Raw genomic sequence first — 12,527 nt, forward strand, 5'->3', positions numbered from 1 at the left:
CTTATGTTTAATTAATAATTTTCTGACAGTATTATACAATATTCTATGTATTACTGGTGTGAAATTAAACAAATAATAAACCTTTGACCTTCAAGAGTTCCAAATAGTGTCTATCACAAATGAGTACTTTAAAAATAATATTTGCAGTAAAGTGAAAAACAAATACATAAATCAGAAAAAAAAAAAAGTCAAAAAAACTAATAAGTGGCAACAGCTTTCTCTAAGCAGAATAAAACACAGAAGGTAAGACAAAAGCATGTTTACTTTAATTACAGCATTCTAGGTAATAACAGACATAATTTATTAAACACCTAGTGTATCATACATAGCTCTGAATATCTAGATTATTTCTTTAAATGCCTATATTAGCAATTACATTAGGTGCTAAAGATAAAACTAAACAAAACAGACAGTGATTTTCAACTTGGTACCAATGACAAAATAATTGGCAATATACGTAAACATGAGCACACAATCTATTCAAATAAACTACAATATAAAATACTCAAGATGCTCTCCAAGCATGTAAGTAGGCTTCTAGTTTATGTACGAGGGGTTTGACAAAGTCTGAAAGGTAAGTATCAGGCAAAGTGATGCTATGAGGGTATAGAAATGATAAGGTTCCGAATGGAAGAAAACACAAAGACAAGGTGAGAAGACTTATGAAGGTTCTGAGATTGTATCCTATTTGCAAGCTAACAAGTTAGCAGACACATTTCATGAATGCTAGTAACAGGCACACAATGACTGGTTCAGAGTAAAATGGAAATTACTATAGCAAAGCAGGAAGCATAAGCTTCATGTTCCTGTTCTTTCACCTTACCTCCCAACGTCCAGAGAGGAGGGGCTGCAGTTTGCAATAGGACCCACAGATGTAGTACATGCAGTGCATTTACATGACAGCTGGTGGCCACCAAGCATAAGAAACTTGTCTTTTATAAAGGGCTACAAAGAATCCGCCCAATAATTGCCTTCAAGAGAGATATTAAGTTTACTATATTGAAGAGCAAAGAGAACTGCCCTTGGCACTGGAGGTAGACCCTGTTACTTTTCAAGACTGTTCCTTATACAAAAAGTCTTGAGCAAAAGTTAGTCTAACAGGAAATGTAATGAGTGCTTCTGTTTGCAAGATATGCAGAAACAGGGAAACCAAGCTTTGGTACAATTTAAATAATATCAGATATGTCTTTCCCCTGGAAGATTGAAATAATTCATCCATGAGTGTATCTGATTATATCCCTCTGGGCTAAGGCCTGGAGAATTGTACTTTCATGATTGCCCCAAATTCTTTCACTCTAAGGATCTGCTGAGACTTTGGATCTCTCCTGAGATACATTTTTATAATGTACATTTTCCCTGGGAAATTGTCTCTTTCAATGAGATATTAAAATTCACTCACATAAGATTTTGTAAAGTGTTTTTACAGTTCTTTTAATTTCCTCTTTCAGGGAGTATTATTCCCCTTTCGTTTCTAATTTTGAGTGTGTGTGCCTACTTTTCTTAGTTAGGTTGTGAATATATATATTTTTTCATAATAAACTTCTGCAGTTTTCAGGCAATTCTCATTTCACTTATTATTTATTTTTCAAGTAGTATTTTCTAATTTTATTTTTATTGTTTCATCATTTTGCTTGCTCTGTAATTTAAATGCTTATATAATGTATTTAACCATTAATAATCCTTTCTGTTTCTTTCATCTGTAAATGATCACATTGTGGTGTCTTGTTGTGTTTTGTTTTGTTTCCTAAGTGGAATTTCCACTTTCTGCGACACTTTCTGTTTGAAATAAAAGCACTTCAATTACTATTTACTTCTTTTGTGGCCATCTGAGTTCTTTCTGTTTTTCGCAATCACCCTTTATCAAAGAGTGGCCCACACAGGCATCACTTCTCCTAACCTGTCTCTTCATCTTTGCATGTTTTGCCTTCTAATCTTACTTGTGTCTATATTAGCCCTTTACACTCAATGAAAATCTCTCCTTGCTATACTTTCCATCATATTCTTGTTTAGACCATTTCTTTTCTTTTCCAGCTTCTGAATGTTGGATTCCATTAGGGCCCAATTCTGAAGTCTTTCCTTTTCTATTCAAGTTCTCATTTATAGACAATGTAATTCACTTCTGGGATTGAAATATGGTGAGAGCGCCAAGATTCCAAACTCCAGCCAGGGCCTCTGCATTCTGAATATATATAATCAACCATCATATGTATTTTGTTGATTGAATGTACATGATAATGAACATCCACTTTATGTGCCAAGAAACATCAGACTCAACTTATCCAAAATGTATTTGTGGTTTTTATTGTTCTTAGAACCTCATGTGTGCTCTCCCTTCTATGTTCTCTATCTTAACATACAGTAACAAGCAACAGTCTATCTTGTTCGCAAGTTAGAAACTTAGGAGTTTCTATTATTTTTACTTGTTTCTACTAGCATTCCCGATTTCTCAATATAGTCTCTCAATTGAATTTCCTGATTCCTAATTAAAATTAATTTCCTGATCGATTTTTGTCAATTTTCACCAAGATGTAGACATAGTGTATGTATCCAAACCATAATGATCTAACTAGAATTACTGTAACTCTTTCCTTATCTTTCTACTTTCATCCAAATATGGGGCCATCTCCATATTTCACATTTTAGCTATGTAATTACTTAAAATATGTGTAGCTAATCAATTAATTATATGTTCCTCAATGAATATAAGCATTTTGCTAGGAAAGAAACTGTAAGTCTTTTAATCCAGGATTAAGTAATCAAGTTTATATTACAAATTTTCCTACAGAGAAAATTAACAGCTCGGTGGTTTCACCAGTAAATTCTATGAAATACGTAACAAAAAAGAAAAAAAAAAAACATTAATTTTACAGCAATTCTTCCAGAGATTAGAAAACGAGGGAATACACTTTGTTTCAAATTATAATTTCTCTTGAAATGAATGTCAGGCCAGTTTCACTTTTAAACATTAATGCAAAATTCTTTTTTTTTTTTTTTAAGTGGAGCTTTTCTCTTTGTTGCTCAGGCTGGAGTGCAGTGTGGCGTGATCCTGGTTCACTGCAACCTCCACTTCCCAAGTTCAAGCAATTCTCCTGTCTCAGCCTCCCGAGTAGCTGGGATTACAGGTACTTGCCACCACGCCTGGCTAATTTTTATATTTTTGGTAGAGGTGGGGTTTCACCATGTTGGCCAGGCTGGTCTCAAACCCTTGACTTCAGGTGGTCCACCCACCTCGGCCTCCCAAAGGTCTGGGATTACAGGCGTGAGCCACCACACCCAGCCTAAATATTATTACATATAAATTCTTATATGGTTACATCTCATATGAATAGGCATGTTGCATATTAAAAGGCCCTGCATTTTATAAAAGAGAAAATTAAAATCTTGATATTAAAATGTCCAGGTACCCGAAACTTTACACTTAGCAATCTTGGCTAAGACGACTTATTTCTTTAACCCATTAATTCTGACAGTTAGTCCAAAAATTACAAAACAGTGGCTAAAGACATGGCTGGATTCTGAGATTTCAAAAAAAAAAAAAAAAAACAAAAAAACTCATAGGCACAATGTGACCTGTGAATTAATTTATTAAGAAAGGTATAGAAAGAACCAGATGATGTAGGAAAATAGGGACAGGTAAGTCCAAGAATATAGACAGATTTTGGATCAAAAGTTAAGGTTGAACATGAAAGTTCTAAAATTTCTTTGAATATTTATAAAGTGAATCATCAAAGATACATTTTTAAACTTTGATATTTTGCCAAAGGCAAAAGAATAATGATATACAGAATATTGTAATATCAGCTGGAATAAATATAATATTATATCTAAAGGCACTTTGTATTTTTTTTAAAGTAGAAGCATTTCTCAAATATTAACATACAACAATGTAAGGGCATTTTTTAAATAAAATCCCAGTGTCTAGAATAATACTGTCTGGTCTCAATCTGCTCCATTTATTAATTTCATGACCTATGCCTCAGGTACCCATTTGAAAAATGAAGATTAGAATAGTCAATTTTTCTAGAATATTGGTTGAAAACTAAGAACTTAATAAATGAAAGCCCTAAAAACAATACTTGGAACATAGAACAAACATTTCCCAAGTGTTAGCTGAATCTTCTCAATACAGAAAGTAATTGTGATAAATGTTTTCTTTTTTCTCTGGTGTTGGAAAGCTTAAAACTGTTTTGTAATCTAAGTAAAATTGAAGATACATTATTTAATCAAGTTGAATTTCAACTAATGCAATAAATACAAAAATTAATGTATAAAAATATTCTATATTTACTTAATAATATTATATTTTCTTAAATTTTTAAATTCTGAATGTTGCAATACACAATGTGGTTGCCTCTTTTATTCAATGTTACACATCATGTGTGTTTGTGTTGTATTGAAAATGTTAACACTAATGCAGAAATATTCTTAAGCCATAAAATATGTTTTTAATTTTCTTTTATTAGTCGAAGCTTTGATTTTGTACCGTCACAATCAAAGAACGGTTAAGTTCAAATAAAATTTCTCATCATATATCACCCTAATAGTAATAAAAACATCTAATCATTACTTGTAACTATATACATATATATGAATATATAAAGACATATAAAAACATCCGTAAATTCTTAACACATTTAAGTATTACAACAGTAATATATGGTCAGTAATAATAATCTTGAGAGCAAAAAGACACCCTAAAGAAATTAAAAAGGTTATAATCCTACTATGCAAAGCTTACCACCGTTAAAATTGTATTTATCCTTTCTATTTAAAAATACGTAAAAACATGTGCCACATTTGTCTATCAAACTTTCTACCAATCTATCTAAAAATCATTATCCAAACCAAAATATTAATAGTGCTGATGTTGAGAAACTATGTTTGTGTGTGTGTATGCGAACATGTATTTACCTTAATCAAAATGGCTCGTACCTCCAGGAGGCATTCTTAAAAGGTAAAGGGAGTCCTCTCCACTCCCCGCTCACCTTCATATATCCTGCTCCCTGGAATGAGGCTCTAACCATTGATTCCATCTATGACCTTGGACAATGAGAATGAAGGCCACATCTGATCTCCTGGTCCTGGAACTTTTTGAACTATACATTCAAAATTTATAAAGTTTTATATGTGTATATTTTTTATAATTTACATGTATGTGTTATATAGATGATAATTCTCTCTCTTTATCCTCTAATCCTAAACATAAAGTTCGGACATATTATTAGAAAAAGAAGAATCTACCTAACCATATCAGAATGTTTATTTTCCTAACAGAATAATTTTATATGATCCCAAATATGAATTGATGAGATCATTATTTTTAAGCTACATTTTTCCAAAATGTTGTTAACTTGCCATTTAAGACATTTGTATAATAATTTTAATCTCATTGAACTTCCAGTCTTAATCATTTTGACTTCAGCCATATAAATTGGTATAGCTCTCATCCATTAGCAAATTATGAAAATATAATTATCCCAGCACAGTAATCACTATTTTAATGTTATTTCTGCAGCTGTGCTAATAAGCATTTATGAATTGTTGATTTCTTTTTCTACTATGGAGAAAGGCACACAAGCTTGACAAATTATAACAGGAAACATGTCAGTTTTCTAAATATACACACATACACAAGATTCAAAAGAGTATTCTGTTTCCCTGAGGACTTGCACCCAAAAAAACAATACACTTCCTCAGTCAAATATGATAAAGTCCATAACCCATTGTAAAGCCTTACTTGATGTATTTTCCTCAAAGTATAATGAAAAGCTCCTTTCATATAAAAACTCTAAATGGTACTCTATTTCATGGTTAAAGAGACTTCTAAGGAATTTAAGACCTCTGAAAATAACAAATCCATTACAGAAATTAACGGCACTTACATTTTAATAATTATAACTCAAAAAATCAGACTTGATTAAGTGATAATAGACATCATTGATCATTCAATTCATTGTGGATTCTGAGATTTATTAAATTGTTTATATTGTTAACAGTTATTAACACAAACCCAAGTGACTATTTCATCATTTAAATCCCCATAATAAACAAAATAATTCCTACCCAAGTGCTGGGTTATTTTAATGGAGATAAACTAATCTCTCAAAAATCTTAGTGGGCACATTTATTTTCTAATGAGAATTATCATTATGTATTTTTAATTGTAAACGATTTTTCACTATCTCAATGATGTCATTAGCTTATGATTTTGATTATAGATAAAACCTTTTGATTATCATACAGGACTCCATGGACTGCAACTTCCAGTTCAATTATTTCAAACAATCTTAAAATCATGTAGAAGCTAATTATAAGACAGCATGAATAACCAGAATTAATATAAATAATATCAATGGTTCATGTTCTCACAGCATGATTCTCTTAAACACTTACTATAAATAACCAAATAGTTTTTTTAAGTGTTACTGGGAAAATGTGCTTAGAGAATGATTTCCTGTATTAGAAAATTACAAGCAAATCATTCTACCTTTCTATACCATTCTGCTGCAACTGAATTAAAGCTCACTTCCTCCATCTATTGTTGCAACATTGAAGTGTATGGATGTCATGTGCATTGTGCAGGAACTCTAGAGAGGATCTGCTTAAGTAGAAACTAGACAGCAATTACACAGGTATTTTATATGGATTCAAGCTCATAAAAATTGTATTTTAGGGAGAAGAAACTGTAACAACTAAAATGATCTGATGATAATAACAAAATTAAAATTCTAAATTATACTTCAATGAAGTAGCCGGAAACTGGGGGACAAAGATCATTGCCAGCCAAGAAATGTAAATTCATATAAAAAAAAACTGTATGATAAGGAGCAAGCCATTTTAATACTTGAATCGTCAGTTTTTATTTTTTTGGACTATAGGAGAGTTGAGCTAAATTATATCAATAAAGAAAACCATGCAAATGAAAGCAACTTTCTATATAAGTTAACCAAATAAAACAAATAGAGAAAAATAGCAGGATAAAGTTACAAATTACAATAAATTTGAAGTCTGAGATTTTGCAAAGATTTTTATTTTTGCCAGATAATTTAGTGACTTTGAAGCCTCAAAGAAATTCTAACATTGAATTTAAGGAAAAGAATGCCTGAAAAAAAGATTTTTTAAAAAACAATATTGGAAACTGAGACTTAGTGTAAAAGACATATACTAATTTAAAATTCATGTAATATATAGGTATTTAAAATATATTCATAGATCAGCATTTGTTTAGGCAAATAAACATTAGGTGTTTTACTTTTTATCATTTTAGAAAGATAATTTCATCTCTCAAAATAGTCACATTTCTATCTTGCTAATATATGTCTACTCTAGAGTTTACAGCTACTATAAAAGATTATGTTTGAATATGTAATATAGTAATAAAAAATTGCAAAAACCTAGATTATTTTAATATAAGAATTGATGTGAAAATAGTTTCAATGCTAAAAAATATTTTATCTTAGAAAGAAAAACAAGAAAGAGAGATTTCATTTACTAAACATATCCAGACTTAATATTTGTTTGTTAAATATTTCAAATAGTCTACTGAGAAATGAGAAGGTACAAGTCTGTTTCCTCTTCACTTTCCATCATGATTGTAAGTTTCCTGAGGCCTCCCTAGTCATGCTGAAAGGTGAGTCAATTAAACCTATTTTTTTTTTTCATAAATTACACAGTCTTGGTTATTTCTTTATAGCAGTGTGAGATGGACAAATAAACTTGGCTAATATGGAGGCTTATGTAATCAAACACAGTCATGAAAGTGAAATCCCATTTCCTTTGCCACATTGTTTGCTAGAAACAAACCACGGATCTCACTCACACTCAAGAAAGAGGTGATAATACACAGGTATGGGTCACTGAGGATGATATTTTCTGTGGTGTTATGATACATATTGGTTTTTGTCTATAGTTTCCGGATTATAACTCTCAAAGCCCTTGTTCCAGTAGTTTGTTATAATGTTGGATGTGTTAGCCTCAGAGATGGGTCTCTGACCTTCTCCTGCCCTCCTGTGACCTTCTCTGACCCTCCGCTGACATTCACTTGCCCCAAGGCAGGAATTCGATGTTACCCTGCCTTTCTAATTATGGGACTTAAAACCCTCCCTTGAGAAGGTCCCAATTCTATATTCTGGGAGAAGGGATGATGGTGTCATGAAGCTTCCAAAACAGGCAAAGAAGGATTCAGAGAGCTTCTGGATAGCTGAACATGTAGAAGTTCATGGAGGGTGACCTACCCGGGCAAAGCATGGAAGCTTACCACCTCTTCCCATGTATATGTCTCTTTATCTGTATCCTTTAAAATAAATTGGTAAATGTTAAGTAAGTGTTATTGTAATCCACTCCAGCAAATTAACTGAACCCTAAAAGGGGATGATGGGAACCCTAACTTGAAGCCAGTTGGTCAGTAGTTTCAGAGTACTGGATTTGTAATTGGTGAGGTGGGAGGGAAGTTTTGGGGACTGGGCCCTCAACCTGTGGGATATAACACAATCTCTGGGTAGATATGTGTTAGAACTGAATTGGAGGACACCCAGTTGGTGTCTACTGCATGGAGTGTGGAAAAAAAAGCCCATACATACGGTCACAGAAGTTTTCTATGTTGATGAATGTTGTGAAGAGAGAGTATAAGAAAATGTGGTTAAAGAGAGTTTTTTCTACATGCTCCTCACCCCTAGTTGTGAAAACTAAAAATGTATTCAGACATTGTGAATGGACCCTGAAGAGTAAAATCACCCTGGGTAAAGAACCATTGACCTAACTTAATATATTTGGTCATTAGGGCTCTCAGTTAAGCTTATTTCTTTTTAAATGTCTTTTATTCTTCTTTTTATGGGAAAGATAAAGCAGTTTATAGGTTCCATCTCTCCTCTGAGGGATTTGTCACTTAAAATGAAATTTATTTGGTTTCCTGTGAGGTCAATATATAATCTAGAGTTTATACTTCCTAATAAAGGACTGATATTCCCCTGTGACTTTTTGTATCCTAAATAGCAGTGGAAACTCCTCAAAATATGGCATTCTGATATTTTATCTCATAAAAGGTGAAAAATTAAAGCCAACTATTAATATGGACACTAGAAACATCAATTATTATACTGTTTCAACACATATTTGCCAAAAACTGATGTGATTACTGTACTAGGGAGCAGTAGGGGTTAAATACAAACTACTCTAAGGTATCTAATGATCTGGGATTTTGTGATCTGTAATCACTGTCTAATGTAGTATATGAAAAAGGATAACTCACATAACGAAGTAGGTTACTTTTCCCTGGCCTTTCCAGAAGACAGAATAATGTATACTGAACTGCTTTTTCTGTGCTCCCATTGATGAATATAATTTTCCTTACTTTATAACTTAGAAAAATTTATTGTAGTTGAAATCCCTTTTTTCATAGATCAAACATCCCAAGGAACAACTTGGGAAGCTTAGCTCCAAGCTTACTTGGCTCTTGATAGGATTCATTTCTCCATGTGCTCTCAGACTGAGGTGCTTAGCTTGTCACCAGATGTTCTTGATACACCACACTCAGTTTCTTCACATTTATGTCTCTTCAACATGGCAGCTTGTTTCATCAAAAGATGGAGACTGAGAAGTCAACACAAGCCATTTGTCTTAAACAATCAATATAGTTTTTAAAATGATGTTTGTTATTGGCGCAATTGTGTTTTCCAAAAATTCATATGCTGAAGGCCAATGTTTTTGTATTTGTAAACAGTGTCTGTAATCAGATAATAAGGTTAAGTGAGGTTGTAAGGGCCTCATCTATAGGACTGTTGTCCTCATGAGAAGAGAAAGAGACACCAAGGAATGTTCTCTCTCCACACAAACATAAAAGAAGGTTGATAGGGTTTAGATTTGTGTCCCACCTAAATCTCATGTTGAGTTGCAATATTCAATGTGTGTTGGGAAAAGCTGCAAAGGAGAATGGACTTACAGAGTGCCTATGTAAATTGGTTATGAGTAACATATAAACAAGGAACCACAAACTGCGGAAAGCCACAGGAGACCTCTGGGGAGGAAGGCCTCTTTATGCTTCATGTTCCAGTGCAGGGTGACCTGGGCTCTGTTACCATAAACATTGTGATCAAGGATGTAAAACCCCTTCATAACACTATGATCTAGCCAGACTTATAGGCTCCTTGTAAGGCCCGCGTTCCATCAGCTGAACATAGATAGTAAGCTAAAGATAATCACATGTTCTTGTTTTGTGAAACTCCCAAATGGCCACTGTTATCAGTCCTTAGGATGATGCACCAGTTCCGGCTTGGCTCACTGATTCACTACCAGCTCACTGATTCATCCCACCATTACTCCGCCCCAATCCTGCAGATCAAAGTGATTGTAACTAATAAGTAGAGTGGATGATCAGAGCTGAGGGCCTTCACTGTTTCCTCCAGAGTAATGAAGTGATGGCCCCCTGGTCCCACTTTTTCTCATAATTTTTCTCTCATTGCTTTGTCGCCACTGAACTGGGGGTACCCATGGGTAATGTGGGGCTCATGGGTTTCCTACATGGGGGTAGTACTTGTTGGTTAGGAAGATTTAAACCAGCTACACAGTAGTAAGCAGAGAGCAAAGGATTTCTAGATGTCCAGGAGTCCAGTCTGGACTGGGACACTACAAGGACAAGGGAATTTTGAGTTAGGAGTGATCTATTGGATTTTATTTTTTCTTTCCTTAGGCTTTCTATTCCCTACACTGTCTTCATTCATTCCTTTGTTCCATTGTAAAGTAAGTTATTATGATTATTACTATATTATTATGATTATGATTATTCTATCCTCTTATTAGTAATGCTGGGAAAAACTAGAGAAACCTAATTTAAACTAAGCACTGAAATCAGCCCAGAAATGTTAGGAAGAATCCCAAAAAAGTGGTAGCAGGTGAAATTCAGAATTGAAATAATTGGTGGAGTAGACTCAATTTCATGGAAGGTTGAACTAGAAGGCAGTATGTGGGTATGAAGAGAAAGGACAACTATGGAAGACTGGAAAACTTACATCTCCTAATATGGATGAGACTATAGAAATGGAGAGGCAGATATTAATAAAGCTAATGTCAGAGTTTGGCCTATCTCCAAATTATAACATTTTTGGATATTTAAAAAAAAATTGATTTACAGTTCCATGTGTCTGGGGAGGCCTCATAGTCATGGTACAAGGTGAAAGGCACATCTCACATGGTAGCAGACAAGAGAAGAGAGCTTGTACAGGGAAACACCATTTTTTAAAACTATCAGATCCTGTGAGACTTATTCAATATCATTAGAACAGCATGGGAAAGACCTGCCTCCCATGATTCAATTACTTCCACAAGGTTCTTCCCACAACGTGTGGAAATTAAAGATGAGATTTGGGTGGGGACACAGCCAGACCATATCAAATGTCTATATGAATACTGGCATTTCTTAGCATATTTTTTATTTCTTTGAAAAGGTGAAGAACTTTTAACATTTGCCATGCTGATGAACATTTCCTGTAATGTTGTTTTAGATGAAGGCCTAGATTTATCAATTTACATATGTGTATCTCATAAAGTTTCCTAGATTTTTCTAGCCATTAGAGATGTCCATACATACTAGAAAATTTGTACTTTAAGAACACATTGAAACCATTCAGAAATAAAAAGATTAGAAAATGTGCTATGTCACTAATATTGTCAGGTAGAACAGAATAACTGAAATATGATAGAATGAATATTATAAAATCGACTTTCTTGTAGGTCAAAAAGTGTATTATTGAATCAAAAAATAAAAAGGATAGTTTTTCAATCATAATTTGATATTACCTTTAGATCAAATTAGAATAGGTGAACACTGAAGCCGAGTACAATGCTGCAAAGTAAAAATCTCACAATTTTTCTACATCAATCCATTATGTTTTTTGAACTATCCACGTAATATAGCTTTTTAAAAATGTCTTTTTAGGAATATTTAAAAATTATTACTATTTTTCTTATGCTTTAGTTTGGAGTCAATGTCTGCAATAACAAATCTGGTGCAGTGTTAGTTACAGGGAAAGGTAGAGTAGAAACAAGCATAGGATTTTAATGTAGACACAAATGAAGGAGAAAGTAGCATGAAACAAATTAGCAGATCTTTGTTTCATTCTTTTTGAAAACCTATGTTCTTACTTCATCGATCGTTTTTTTCATGGTTTCTGCAATGCTTTTTGTACCTTTGATTCACTTTTTGTTGCCTTGTAATAAGAAGAAATGTTATATCAAATATTCACTGTATTATCTGAGTAGCTGCAACTTACAGTATTTGCTGTTAAGTGTGAGCGTGATAGAGTATTATTTTATCCCTTTTTTTGTTTCTCTCTTTATCACTATCCTCTTTCTTTCCTTGGAGCTCAAACCATAAAGCCCATTTGTTAGTGTCTCTCCTAAGGCAACAACTTTCAGTTTCAAGCTGATGTTATCTGTGCCACTGCCTTTTTCCACCATAATATACTGAATTAATTTCAAACTGGCTGAAAACCTCTTGTTGTCTGTTCCTATAATTGAACTTCCCAGAAACCATC

The 12,527-nt window shown here is 33.3% G+C and overlaps 1 long non-coding RNA gene across 1 annotated transcript in view; it reads left to right on the plus strand.

Moving 5' to 3' along the window:
- Positions 1 to 10,578: 10,578 nt before the first annotated feature.
- LOC141583539 (uncharacterized) overlaps positions 10,579 to 12,527 on the plus strand; it is an 85,187-nt gene continuing 83,238 nt past the window's right edge. Inside the window, exon 1 of the long non-coding RNA XR_012516189.1 lies at positions 10,579 to 10,592. This is a non-coding gene — a long non-coding RNA (uncharacterized LOC141583539). The remainder of the gene's footprint in view (positions 10,593 to 12,527) is intronic.

Source organism: Saimiri boliviensis, chromosome 1, assembly GCF_048565385.1.
Source record: "Saimiri boliviensis isolate mSaiBol1 chromosome 1, mSaiBol1.pri, whole genome shotgun sequence".
Classification (NCBI taxonomy): Eukaryota; Metazoa; Chordata; class Mammalia; order Primates; family Cebidae; genus Saimiri; species Saimiri boliviensis.